At 46.1% G+C, this 14,817-nt stretch overlaps 1 protein-coding gene across 3 annotated transcripts in view; it reads left to right on the forward strand.

The window, feature by feature from the left end:
- RAPGEF4 (Rap guanine nucleotide exchange factor 4) overlaps window positions 1-14,817 on the forward strand; it is a 419,418-nt gene that overhangs the window by 12,188 nt on the left and 392,413 nt on the right. The window lies entirely within an intron of this gene.

Below are 14,817 nucleotides of genomic sequence, written 5' to 3' on the forward strand. Positions count from 1 at the left end.
CCCTCATGACCAATAGACAACGCCAGAAGCGTCTTACCTGGGCCAAGGAGAAAAATAACTGGACTGTTCTCAGTGGTCCAAGGTGTTGTTTTCAGATGAAAGTAAATTTTGCATTTCATTTGGAAATCGCGGTCCCAGAGTCTGGAGGAAGAGTGGAGACGCCACAATTCAAGCTGCTGGAGGTCTAGTGTGAAGTTTCCACAATCGGTGATGGTTTGGGGAGCCATGTCATCTGCTGGTGTAGCTCCACTGTGTTTTATCAAGACCAAAGTACCAGGAAATTTTAGAGCACTTCATGCTTCCCTCTGCTGACAAGCTTTTTTGGAGATGGAAATTTACTTTTCCAGCAGTATTTGGCCCCTGTCCACACTGCCAAAAGTACCAATACCTGGTTTGGTAACCACAGTATCACTGTGCTTGATTGGCCAGCAAACTTGCCTGAGAATCTATGGCGTAATGTCAAGAGGAAGATGAAAGACTTCCTGATGATAACCGCGCTACAGCGGGTGTCACGACGGTGATTTCATGGGTTCATTAGAGTTCATTGGGACCTTAGATGACCTCCTGGACGTCACTGCACACACAGTGCTTGCTGGATACTCGCCTGTCCCCGGCGATGCTGCTGCTTCCAGTTCCGAGGTGCAGTGAATATTCAATGAGCATAATGAGCGGGGGTCAGAAGCAGGAGGCAGAAGAGCTGAAGACAGCAATGCTGGATACAGGTGGAAATAGAAAATCTTTTCATTTCAAAGATATGTGTTTTCTCCGTAGATGTTACACGGATCACATCAGTGTGCGATCTGTGTGACACCTGTGATTCTGGAGAAAAAATGGCCATGTCTCAGTGTGTGCGTGCGGCGTCACATGGTCCGTGTGATCACATGGATGTGTGTGTAACACCATAGAATAACATGGGTATATGTGGCCTCCGTGTTAAAAACTGATATCACACAAACGTCTGAAACCGGCCTTATTATGAGTTTTTGGACTACAAAGAGCTCATCATTGTCCCATCTCCTGTCTTTGTCCACCAGTGAGGCGAAAAATTCCTGGACAAGACCTCCTAAAGATCTTGTCCTACAGCTTCAGAATCAAGACTGGGTGCACATTACAAAGTACTGGAATCTGATTACCTGCGGCTATAGGGAAGATTTGGAATCCTTCATGTAATGATGTGAGATGTGATGCTTTTCCGCTGTGGTCTGATGCAGCAGTTTTTATCTGGACGGAGATCGAGGATGAATATTTTATAAGTGTTACAGCTACCCGGTATCTCAGCATGGCCCCCGGGATTTCTGTGATCTGTTTCTACCATTGTGCAGATCTATCACCGAGGCACGGCAGGTGATGGACACGATGAAGAGCAACATGGACGTAAGAAATAAAACAAGCCTGAAAAGACAGGTTTAATTACCGCAGCCTTTGCTATAGGTCCTGCATATCACTGATTGACTGTACTGGGGAAACCTGCAGACTATGGAGAGTACATGGAATATACACAGCTTATGTGTATCACATCACATGGCTTTCCGTAGAATTTTTCAATATGTGCCTTTTTAAAATATAGTTATTAAATGCTGATATTGGACAACAGCGTGGAAGGAAACAGAAGTGAAAACTTTACTCCCGTGTGTTACGTCCCCCTCTTACAATGCTCGCATGTGCAGGACAGAGTTTCCAAACTGCGTGCTATTTCCTTGTGAGATTTTGCTGGAAATACGTCTTGGCCTTTGAAAACCTCCCCGAGAGATGTGGATGTGAATTTATCCTCTACACATAGGGCCAATTCATTTTTGCGCCTTTTTTTTTCTTGTGTGAAAGTAGTGACTTTAATTATTTTGCTCCTTTTTGTTAAGTTTCCTCTACTTTGTCTTTTTTTCTATTTTGCTCTGCATAGTTTTAATTAATTATTAATTAATTTATTCCAGTGTCTTACTCTAATTTATTCCAGTGTCTTACTCTAATTCCTTACTTGCATCTTTTAGAAATGTCACCATCTATTTTGTGCAATTATATTCCAGTACCCTATCAGGGTACAAAATCTGTGTAAAATAATAGTTATATATATATATTTTTTCTGCAAAGTGACTTTTTAAAGCTTATTGAGGGCTCTAAAAAGCAAAAGTAACGAAAAGAGAAGCATGTTTTATATGTATGTAAATTCATCAAACGTAAGCCCATTTTGTTGAAATTAGTAGAAAAATTTGCCAGCTTAAACTCCAGAACAGATATGAAAATGACATAAAAAAATAAATACATAGTTGAATTGGTGACTCAATCTGAAATCGTTATGGTGTGTTCAATTTTTTTTTGAGGGGAAGGAGTAGAAACTTAGCAGAAAACTAATTACAAACTCTAAAATTTCCGCTCCAAGTTTTCAGGAGTTTTGCATTTTTGAGGACAATTTGGAGACTTTGATCTCAGTTTCTGCTCCAAAAGCTCAGTGTAAACACCATTAGGCTGAGTTTGTGCCTTGCAGCTTCACTGTTGATGAGGCACACCTATGATACAGCATACCGGGGCCACAATGTAGCTTCAAATGTGAACTAAGCATTCATTTTATTTTTTCTCCTATTGATAAAGGAACAGTTTATATTAGTGTTGTCTGCAGACCATTAAAAAGTACACAAGAGGCCGAAGATGCAACAAGTTAATCACTGTGGTGCTTGATGTGCCTGAATGATTTGGTGGGTCATCTTGCTAGATATTAGATGCTTCTGTTCCTATGCTGCCTTTTTGATATCTTGTAATATGCCATTATTATTAGTGATGGTCGGACCCGGACTCTAAATGTCCAGATCCGTGCTGTTTCCAATGTACCTGAGTGCTCGACCCAGGCTCTGAATTCTCGGGAAATTCCGGCTAATGATCCAGCAACTCGAGAAATATAAAAAAATAAAGAAAGTACTTGCTGAGTCTCCGGCACGGCTGTAACTGCTTCCGGGCCACTCATTCTTCTGGGGCCACTGATTATTGCTCACATATATGCACTGCTATCCCGCCCACCGGCAGTCTTGGCGTCTGTGATTAGTTGCAATCATATGCGCCCCAGCCTGTGTGGCAGCGTCTGATTGCAACCAATCACGGGCACTGTCTGTGAGTCACTGTAGATTGGAGTAAAAATAAATAAATTGGCGTAGGGTCCCCCCATTTTATGACACCCAGCAAAGATAAAGCATATGGCGTGCGCTTATCTTGGCTGTGTATCAATTTAAGAGGAACCGCAAGCGGCTATTTTTTTTTCTTTTTAAATTATTTAACTAATTTAATAAAAGAGCGTTCAGTTCTTCTACATTCCCCCCCCTCACCCAATTTTGATACCCAGCTAAGATAAAGCCTGACAGCTGAGGGCTGGTATTCTCAAGCTGGGGAAGACCCATGTTTATTGCCTCTTCCAGCCTAAAGTAGCAGTCTGGGGCCGATTATAGTTGCCACATCCATTAGATGCAACAATACCGACACTTTACCTGAGTGATAACGGGTTAATGACAACCAACAGCTGCAGTGAAACTCTATATTAGTAATGGGGGCATCTACAAGACCCCCTCCCCCCCCCATAACTAATCTGTAAGTGAAAAGAAATAAACACAAACACCAAAAAATCCTTTATTTGAAATAAAAGACAAAAAAGCACCCTATTTCACCACTTTATTAACCCCAAAAATACCTCTGAAGGTCCGTTGTAATCCCCACAAGGTCCCACAACGATTCCAGCTCTGCTACATCTGAATGCACAGCAAGTGGCCATAGGACAATGACTGCCCGCTGTGAGCTTCAGGCAAAGACTGAGTGAGCCATGTGATCAACAGTGACATCACTCACCTTCAGAGTTGTGACCTGAGTGACACCCCCCCCCCCTCCACTGATAACTCAATCTCAGCCTGAAGCTCACAATGGGCAGTCATTGTTCTATGAGGTACATAGTGGCAGCCCATTTGGAGTGATGTTTGCTGGGTAAAGCAACATAATATGTAAATAAAGTGTTTTGCATTTTATATATATATATATATATATATATATATATATATATATATATAAAATGTGGTATTCACCGTGAAGGAATGGTCCAAAGGCAGAGATATTTTCATTCATTGGGGCAGAGGTTGCAATCACTGTCGCAGCCCCTGCCCCCTCCAACACAATGACTGTGCGCTCTCTGTTGCCTGCTCATATCATCAGTAGTGAGGCGGCAGAAGAGTGCATTGTCAGTACGCCCAGCGTGCAGAGACCAGTGCTGCCTCTATAAGTTACATCACTGGTCACTGCACGACAGGTATTCTTACACCGCTAGGTTGCTTGCGCGCTGTCATTGTACACAGTGTACAGTATGCAAAAACGAGACCAGCCTCTGAAACAAGTGTCACTGATGATGACGCTTCAAGGGAGGGGACAGAGGCTGCAGCAGTGACTGCAGCCTCTGCCCCCTGATAACGCTTCATTTGAGTATCCCAGCATGCACTGGAATTCTTAAACAAAGCGTCATCAGAGAGAAAGAAAAAAAAAATAAGGAAAGAAGTTAGGGAAGGCGAATGACTTTTCAATGCAAGTATATTAAAAACTAGTTTAGGTTATGGCACTAAATAGATAGGGAGTTAGAATGAAAATTACTTTGGCCTTAGGACCATCACTTTAAAGGCTTTTTCCACCTTTACAACTCGTTTTTTTAATATCTCTAATTCATCCATAATGAAAAAAGAGGCCAATTGGTAAACGGCATTAATTTAAAAATATTCCCGTCACGCTTTGAGATCAGATTACACAGGGTTTGAATATTGTCACTAGAGACACAGTGATCGCCATAGCAGTTTTAGGCACAAACCTGGGTAGAAGTTTTAAAAACTTACTTTGTTTTTATAATTTGCAGAGTAATAAAATTAATTGTGAAGTTGGACCTCAAAATCAGTCCAATATAAAGCAAATTATATATGAAGTCAATTAAACTAGAAACAAAGTTTTACATTTTGAAAACTTGTGTTTAAATAAGGAGATAAAACTGCCACTGAAGAAATATTGGTGAACCGTAAACTCCGCTTTTCTGACCGGTGCCAGGCAGCTGCTGACAAAGCAAATAAAATCTTGGGTACATCAAAAAAGGCTTAATGATTGCTACATACGGTAGTTTTGCCGGTGTATAGGAAGGATATAAATAAACTAAAGTGGGTCCAGAGTAATGAACCTAAGGGTGAACTGCACTACCAAGCAGGTTATCAATCATGGAGTTATTGAGTTTGTTAAAAAGTAATGGCTTAGGTGTGATTATTTTCAGTGTCCTACCATATGAATGGTGTAATGCCTGATAGGAGCCACAGACTCAGACTGGCTGAAATGGGAATCTAGTGAAAAGCCACTCACAAAGCAGGACCCCAAGAACTCTGCAACCCTTTAACCCCTGTACAGGGATTTGGAATTACACAGAGCCCCAGAGATCACTACCTGTGGTAGACTGTAGTCCGTGGTCGTCAGGCAGGGTCAAAATCCAGGAGATGCAAAACAGGAACAGAATCGGCAGGCAAGAGCATAGTGAGGAGACAAAGCAGGGGTCAAATCAGGAACTGGCAGCAAGGTACAAAAACGACAGGCAGGAGGGTAGTCAAACACAAGCAAAGGTCAGCGCACAGAAATCACAATACAAACAGCACATGAGCCAGGAGAACAGAACTATCACTGGCAGTGGTCATGTGAAAGGCGGGGGAATAAGAAGGGTGTGGTGTCTTCCCATAGGCTGCAGGTGAATGTTGGCCACTTCAGCCGGGAGACACATGCCACCTACAGTCAGCCAGTGGTACTGCAGGTTCCAGGGAAACCCAGCCTAGTGGATGAGCGGAGCCTGTGCTCCGCAGAGCCACGGGCACCGACTCCTCTCCCATCACCACCACTATCCATGGTGGGAACATGGCGTCGTCTGGCGATCGGACCAGAAGTCGCAGGAGCGGACTCCGGTGGGGACGTGACACTGTGCTCCGCAGAACCACGGGCACCGACTCCTCTCCCATCACCAGCACTATCCATGGTGGGAACATGGCGTCGCCTGGCGATCGGAGCAGAAGTCGCAGGAGCGGACTCCGATAGGGACGTGACAAATGGACATAGATCTTTTTAATGATGCAAAGCCCGCTTTACACACTACAATATATCTTACAATGTGTCGGCGGGGTCACGTCGTAAGTGACGCACATCCGGCATCGTAAGGTACATTGTAGTGTGTAACAGCTATGTGCGACTGCGAATGAACGGTAAAACATTCTTCGCACGAACGGCGTTCATTTTTCATGAATTGAACGTCAGGTTGTTCTTCGTACCCGGGGTAGCACACATCGCAGTGTGTGACACCCCGGGAATGATGAACAGATCTTACCTGCATCCTGCTGCTCCCGCCAGCAATGCGGAAGGAAGGAGGTGGGCGGGATGTTTACGTTCCCGCTCATCTCCGCCCCTCCGCTTCTATTGGCCGGCTGCCGCGTGACGTCAATGTGACGCCGAACGACCCTCCCACTTCAGGAAGTGGACGTTCGCTGCCCACATCGAGGTCGTATGGACAAGTAAGTACGTGTGACGGGGGTTAATAGTTTGTGCAGCACATTCAACAAAATTGAACGTGCCGCACATACGATGGGGGTGGTTACGATCGCATCCGATATCGTATGCGAAATCGTAACATGTAAAGCAGATTTTAGGCCTATAATGATAAGGGGACAACCTACATATTTAAAGGAAAAAAGGTTTCACTATCACAGATTGGGATTCTTTACTGTAAGAGCAGTGAGACTATAAAACCTTTTGCCACAACCTGTTGTAACAAGTTCAAAAGGAGTCTGAAAGCCTTTCTACAAAAATATATTACAGGTTTGGGTACTAGATTCCCAAAAATAGGACGTTGATCAAGGTTGGGGTAACCCTCCTGTACATACTAGATGATATTGATGGCTTTGGCCTACAATCTGATGTGTATGATAGCCCCGGACAACTGATTATTGGGGAAATTATTGACCCATTTCCTGCTCAGGAGGCGATAGCTCTAGGACACAAGAGGGTTGGGCGAGTGAGTGCTCCTGTGTATGGGAGAGATGGCCAAGATGGCTGCCAATCAAAAAATTGGCCAAGCTATGGTTCTACCAACAAAACATCTAATGTGTATGATACCCCCTGACGATTGATAGTTGGGAAATTATTGACCCATCTCCTGGAGCCAAGCAGGTGATAGTTCTCTAATAGATTTCACAGGAGTGTTGCGCAAGCGAGTGCTCCTGTGAATGGGAGATGGCTACCAGACGAAAAATTGGCCTAGCTATCGTTCGGCAAACAAAACTTCTAAGGTGTATGGCAACCTTCTCACCGGAAATTTGGCTGTGACACAGGTCACATGGACACAAATCGCTCCATGCTTCATCTACATCGCTGTGTACCATGATGGTGAACAGCAAGCTGCAAAAAATCCAACTGGTTCAAACTTTAGTGACTTCCTTCTCATGCTCATGGTACCCAAAGGGTCACAATGCGACCCCATTCACTTGCATTACACTGCAATCTCTCAATTTGTTCATGCACCTTGTGTCGCGGACTAATGTTGTGCAAGATGGTGAGTCTGGCACCTGTAGTACTAAGAAATTCAATACAGCATGTCTGCCTATTCACATTCCTCCACCCAGGGATGTGTCCCATTTGATATCATGCTGTCTGTTTGTTTGGCACATGGTCAGAGTGTGGAGGATGCTATGTCTTTTTGGAAGTAATCCCTGAGTGAGGGGATTAGCTTGTCCTGACCGGAATCCGTATGAATAAAACTAGAATTTTGGACAGAAAACCTTTGTGTACCTTTTAGCTCCATGCCTGCCATTGCCGCCAGAGCTATTTCCTCAGTAGTCATGTAGGCTAGCCCCACCCTAATTTTGATTTGGGGGAAAGGAATTTTGTGCCCTGTAACATGGTGGAGGGTGTGTTCCATGAAAATCGTGTAAGCCTGGATATCTGCTCTAGCACTTGCAGTGCCACAAGGCTTGTTAGGGCATTTCTGGGCCAGGTCTTATAGATAGCCAAAGAGATGGTCTGGCTATCCACATAACTCCGCCCATGGGAGTGTTTGACATTTGGCTGACAGGCCACATGGTTTAAAATGGTGTCAGTCTGTTTGGCACATGATCTGTGTGTGGAGGTGTTGTGAATCCTCCAGGAATGAACCCATGGGTGGGGGTTCGATATACTGACCGGGGTCAGCGTGCAGAGGTGAGAAGACCTCTTGTGAAAAGCTTGTACTAGGACTTACTAGACTGACATGGAAGTGCTGTTTTTGGGAACGTGTATATTGTGTCCTTGCATTGAACTACCATTTAATTTTCTGTTCTCATGGCATGCTTTATGAGCGGTTAATAAAGCCACCTGTATGTTAAACCCTCTAATATTAGCATTTACCCTATTGGATTGGAGGTTTATTTTTGCCTTACTTCGTGTCAACAAGAGAATATGTTGAATTTGATGGACTTGTGTATTTTTTATTTTTATTTTCAAATTTTTCAACTTCATATATAGTTAAAAACTGAAAAGATGTTCAGTAAATGAATCTACTACTGGACTAAAAGGAAAATTTGGCTCCATTTTTGAGAATCAAAGTAATGCAATCAAAGCCAATGCAAGTAGAAAATTCCAACCTGACCATTTAATTGTATGAGCTCCTCAGACATAATTTATCATGGATTCTGGGGACATCTAGTGTTGACACCGGCATAGTATTCCTTGTCACCAATGCAGTGATGGCAAACAGAACAACGCAGAAAAAATAAAGAACTAATAAATGAAACTCATGCAAATACTATCTAGTAAGTCATGCATCTGATGCGGTCTACCCACTAATTTCTTCTACTGTTGCATTTAACTTGAACATGGGGTATTTATAATCCCCTCTACGCTAGAAAATTGGTATCAAAAAGGCATAAAATATTTCACAAGAAGCATTTTTTTTGCACCATTTTTCTTTTTTGCACCAGCCCTAACCTTTTGTAATGTGTCAGTAAATTGGGCTTATCCAAAGAGTGCATGGCCTTCCGCAGTTGTAGACAACATCCACAGCAGCTCATGGCCGGCATCGTGGTCCTCGTCTATTACCTGAACAGCCCATAGATGCACCAACTTAATTATATTATAAAAACACTATACCTTTTGGCGTATATTTTTATAGACCACTTTTTACCTAAAAAAAATATTTTTTTAAAATCACAAATTATAAATCTGACTAAAGGCCCCGTCACATGCAGCGACGTATCTAACGATATATCACCGGGGTCACGGATTCCGTGACGCACATCCGGCATCGTTAACGACGTTGCTGCGTGTGACACGCACGAACGACCGTTAGCGATGGAAAATACTCACCAAATTGTCATTCGTTGACACGTCGTTCATTTTCATAAAATCGTTGATTTTTGAGGACGCGGGTTGTTCGACGTTCCCGAGGCAGCACAGATCTCTACGTGTGACACCTCGGGAACGACGAACTGCAGCTGATCTGCAGCCGCCGGCAATGAGGAAGGAAGGAGATGGGCGGGATGTTACATCCCGCTCATCTCCACCCCTTTGCTTCTATTGGGCGGCTGCTTAGTGACGCCGCACGAACCGCCCCCTTAAAAAGGAGGCAGTTCGCCGGCAACAGCGATGTCGCTAGGCAGGTAAGTCTGTGTGACGGCTCCTAGCGATATTGTACGCCACGGGCAGCGATTTGCCCCTGACGCACAAACGACGGGGGCGGGTGCTTTCACCAGCAATATCGCTAGCAATATCGCTGCGTGTAACACCCCCTTTAGACTTATTTGCATATCTGGCCATACCCACATTTTAAAAAGTGGCAAAAGTAGTTTCAAATTGGAAAATAAAGTACCGTATTTTTCGGAATATAAGACGCACTTTTCCTACTAAAAATTTGGAAGGAAAATGAAGGGTGCATCTTAAAATCCGAATATAGCTTTACCTGGGTGTCCTGTCCGTGCGGCGATCGGGCGGCCAGGTGCCTGTGGCTGCGCGCAAGCGGCCGGGTACCTGTGCTTGCGTGCGGGTGGCAGCCAGGTACCTGTGGCTGCGCGCGGGTGGCAGTCGGGGGCGGGTGCCTTTGCGGGCGGTAGTCGGGTGCGGGTGCCTGTGTGCGGGCGGCAGCCGGGTGCCTGTGCCTCCGTGCGGGCGGCAGCGGGGTGCCTGTCGGTTCCGGCTGCCTCTCTGTTCGGGTGGGTGGGCAGCCTCCTGGTGCTACTCTGTGTGTGCAGGCGGCTGTGCAGCAGGTTACCCTGTGTTAGTGTGTCCGCGGTCCCAGTTTCAAATGATGGCGCCGGGAGCGGGTGCGTGCGCAGATGGAACTCTTGGATGAGCGCTCCATCTGCGCACGCGCCGCTCCAGGAGTCAGCGCGTGCGCAGATGGAGCCCTTGGATGAGAGCTCCATTTGTGCATACGCCGCTCCAGGCGCCATCATTTGAACCAGAACCGCGGACACTGGGACACTCACTGCACTGGCTTGCTGCACCACTCACCCGCCGCCGCCACCACGGACCCTGCCACACCTGCATACCACGGACCCCGCGGCACCTGCATACCACGGACTCCGCCGCACCTGCATACCACGGACCCCGCCGCACCTGCATACCACGGACGCCACCGCCACTGACCCACAGCACCTGCCAGCACAACCTCTGCCTCCCGTGACCTCGCTTCACCACCACTGCTGCCCCCCTTAGGTAAGACAACACCTGAATATAAGACGGACCCCTTTTTTTTTTTTTTTTACCTTTTTTTATGTCTAAATTTGGGGTGCGTCTTATAAAGCGAAAAATACGCTAATTTTGTGTGCAAAAATGATGCCCGGCACATGGAGCACATCATAGGTGTAAAGCATAGGTCTTCGCCTAAAGGCTTGTTCACACATCCGATTTTCATGTACGTGTGCTATCCATTCCATTTTTTTTTATGGATAGCAGTTATATCTGTGATAGCCTATGGGGGCCATTCAGCTGTCCTTGATTTTTCGTGGCCTGTGAAATCCACATAAAATGATGGCAACATGTGCAATTTTGATCCAAGTGTGGGATCAAAATCAGTAATACAAATTATAGGTCTGTGAAAAGAATCGGATCACATGTGCATGACATCCGAATGCAGACTGATTTTCAGGGACTGTCAGAATGGAGAATTTTTTTCCCTAATTCTCCATATATGTATCATAGGAGGAAAAATCAGATGTGTAAATGAGCCCTAAAATGGTAGGAAGTGTCTGGTGACAAGCTTGTGGTGTCAACCTGAAGGGATCCGGAGGCAGCTACAGTTAGGTCCAGAAATATTTGAACAGTGACACAATTTTCGCGAGTTGGGCTCTGCATGCCACCACATTGGATTTGAAATGAAACCTCTACAACAGAATTCAAGTGCAGATTGTAACGTTTAATTTGAAGGTTTGAACAAAAATATCTGATAGGAATTGTACACATTTCTTTACAAACACTCCACATTTTAGGAGGTCAAAAGTAATTGGACAAATAAACCAAACCCAAACAAAATATTTTTATTTTCAATATTTTGTTGCGAATCCTTTGGAGGCAATCACTGCTTTAAGTCTGGAACCCATGGACATCACCAAACGTTGGGTTTCCTCCTTAATGCTTTGCCAGGCCTTTACAGCCGCAGCCTTCAGGTCTTGCTTGTTTGTGGGTCTTTCCGTCTTAAGTCTGGATTTGAGCAAGTGAAATGCATGCTCAATTGGGTTAAGATCTGGTGATTGACTTGGCCATTGCAGAATGTTCCACTTTTTTGCACTCATGAACTCCTGGGTAGCTTTGGCTGTATGCTTGGGGTCATTGTCCATCTGTACTATGAAGCGCCGTCCAATCAACTTTGCGGCATTTGGCTGAATCTGGGCTGAAAGTATATCCCGGTACACTTCAGAATTCATCCGGCTACTCTTGTCTGCTGTTATGTCATCAATAAACACAAGTGACCCAGTGCCATTGAAAGCCATGCATGCCCATGCCATCACGTTGCCTCCACCATGTTTTACAGAGGATGTGGTGTGCCTTGGATCATGTGCCGTTCCCTTTCTTCTCCAAACTTTTTTCTTCCCATCATTCTGGTACAGGTTGATCTTTGTCTCATCTGTCCATAGAATACTTTTCCAGAACTGAGCTGGCTTCATGAGGTGTTTTTCAGCAAATTTAACTCTGGCCTGTCTATTTTTGGAATTGATGAATGGTTTTCATCTAGATGTGAACCCTTTGTATTTACTTTCATGGAGTCTTCTCTTTACTGTTGACTTAGGGAAAGATACACCTACTTCACTGAGAGTGTTCTGGACTTCAGTTGATGTTGTGAATGGGTTCTTCTTCACCAAAGAAAGTATGCGACGATCATCCACCACTGTTGTCATCCGTGGACGCCCAGGCCTTTTTGAGTTCCCAAGCTCACCAGTCAATTCCTTTTTTCTCAGAATGTACCCGACTGTTGATTTTGCTACTCCAAGCATGTCTGCTATCTCTCTGATGGATTTTTTCTTTTTTTTCAGCCTCAGGATGTTCTGCTTCACCTCAATTGAGAGTTCCTTAGACCGCATGTTGTCTGGTCACAGCAACAGCTTCCAAATGCAAAACCACACACCTGTAATCAACCCCAGACCTTTTAACTACTTCATTGATTGCAGGTTAACGAGGGAGACGCCTTCAGAGTTAATTGCAGCCCTTAGAGTCCCTTGTCCAATTACTTTTGGTCCCTTGAAAAAGAGGAGGCTATGCATTACAGAGCTATGATTCCTAAACCCTTTCTCCGATTTGGATGTGAAAACTCTCATATTGCAGCTGGGAGTGTGCACTTTCAGCCCATATTGTATATGTAATTGTATTTTTGAACATGTTTTTGTAAACAGCTAAAATAACAAAACTTGTGTCACTGTCCAAATATTTCTGGACCTAACTGTATTTGGTGATAATGGAGGTTACACTAAGGATAGGTGATAACTTATTGATCGGAGGGACCCGCACTGATCACCAGAATGGGGAACGTTTAAGAATGGAGCAGCAGTGCACATATGTTACCTGTGCCCCATTAATTGCCAATGTGGCGCCCTGGACAAGCCAGGTCATCACAGGTACTACAACAACACACCCCACACCCCGGTTAGGCACACCAGTCACACACACAAATCCTTGTTGCCTCCCTCCAGGGGCTGATGTCCACACCAGATGGGGTGGAGCCAGGCGGTTGGCTCCACCCACCGAGGAGTTCACAGTCCTGGAGGCGGGAAAAGGAGGAGAGAAGAGGAAGGGAAAGTGAAGTGGAAGGAGGAAAGTGGTAATGGAGGAGCACTCTGACCGTGTCCGGGTATGTGGCCCAGGCACATACAGCAAGGTTGGCAGACCGTGGTGACCGTCTGCAGGAGAGGCCGATTGACGCACAACCGTAAGGACCGGGGACGGGCGGTGGCCCGCCGGTACCGGACCGGGGAGCGAAGAGAAGCCAGCACCATTCGGCAGGGCCTACGGACCCCGACCAGGCTTGGAGTTAAACCGGTCAAATCCGTCAGCGACAAGAACCTCCGGGGTTTCCCAGCAGCAAAGACCCGACTGAAGGCAACCGCTCAACCGTGAAGGGAAATACAGCTACCGCCACAGCTAGAGTTCCCAGGGCCAGAGCCTGCGGACATAAAGGGGCTCCTCTGGCAAATACACCGCTGGGGAGCGGGTTACCGGTGGGAAGCCATCGGAGCCGACAACACAACACAAGTGCAGGGAGGGACAGTCACCGCCAACCTACCGGGAGTGACCATCGCAGCCAGCTGTGGGACTCGTCCATCCAGCCGTTTGTTTTACCGGAGACTCCGTGTACGTTACTGGCTGAGTGAGTACCATCGTGCCGTCTGGCACCGCGCTGCCCCCGCGACTCTGCACCTCGCCAAACCTCGCTACCCACCATTCAGTCACCATCATCGGGCCCCGGGACCACCAAATCCCCCTACCCACGGAGGGGAGAGAAAACATCTCGGCTGCTCCCTCTCATCGCTCCCGGGATCCCCCGTCCAGAGCAGCGGTGGTGTCCCAACCTCACCACAAACCGTGGGTGGTTCTCACGGACAACATACCCAAACCATCCCCTTTTCACTCATGGGCGAGGAGCGCCGCTCGGGTTCCCGGATCCGGCCCATTGCTCGAGCCACCAAGCAGCAGCAGCAGCAGCGCCGGACCCGAGAGTTGGCGAGCGCAGCGCCCCGCTGCCCGCGACACCTACGTGGCTGCTGAGCACTTAACTCTGCTTATTTTGGTACCACGATGAAGAATGAATGAAGCAGTGGTTGGGTGTTGGACCTGCCGCTCCATCTTGTAACGAGTATAAAAGTTCCCTGTCGACAAACTGTATGGATCCCAGTGGATAGACATCTGCTGATCCTGCGGATACGATATATACGAGGGGCTGCTGATAAGTCATTGACTTTACCCAGAAAGAAACGAGATAGGATGATGAAACTTTACATTTATTCCACATACTCTCCACTACACACTTCTTACATCGGTATTCCAAGTTCTGTAAGCCTAGCAATTAGAAGGATTTTGGTTGTGCCTCAAACCAGGCATCCGAAGCAGCCATGGCAGAAATGGTGTGAAATTTGGAACCCTTGAGGTGTTTCTTCAGGTTTGGAAACAGATGATAGCCGGAGAGAGCTAGATCTGGTGAAATAAGGTGGGTGGTTAACAAGCTGGAAGCCCAGCTCTACCAGTTTTGCCGTGGTCTCTTGTGCAGTGTGAGCAGAGGCGTTGTCTTGTAGGAAGGAATAAGATTCCTTTGGACAGCTTGCCGCGCCTTTTTGC

This window comes from Anomaloglossus baeobatrachus, chromosome 7 (genome assembly GCF_048569485.1).
Source record: "Anomaloglossus baeobatrachus isolate aAnoBae1 chromosome 7, aAnoBae1.hap1, whole genome shotgun sequence".
NCBI classification, from domain to species: domain Eukaryota; kingdom Metazoa; phylum Chordata; class Amphibia; order Anura; family Aromobatidae; genus Anomaloglossus; species Anomaloglossus baeobatrachus.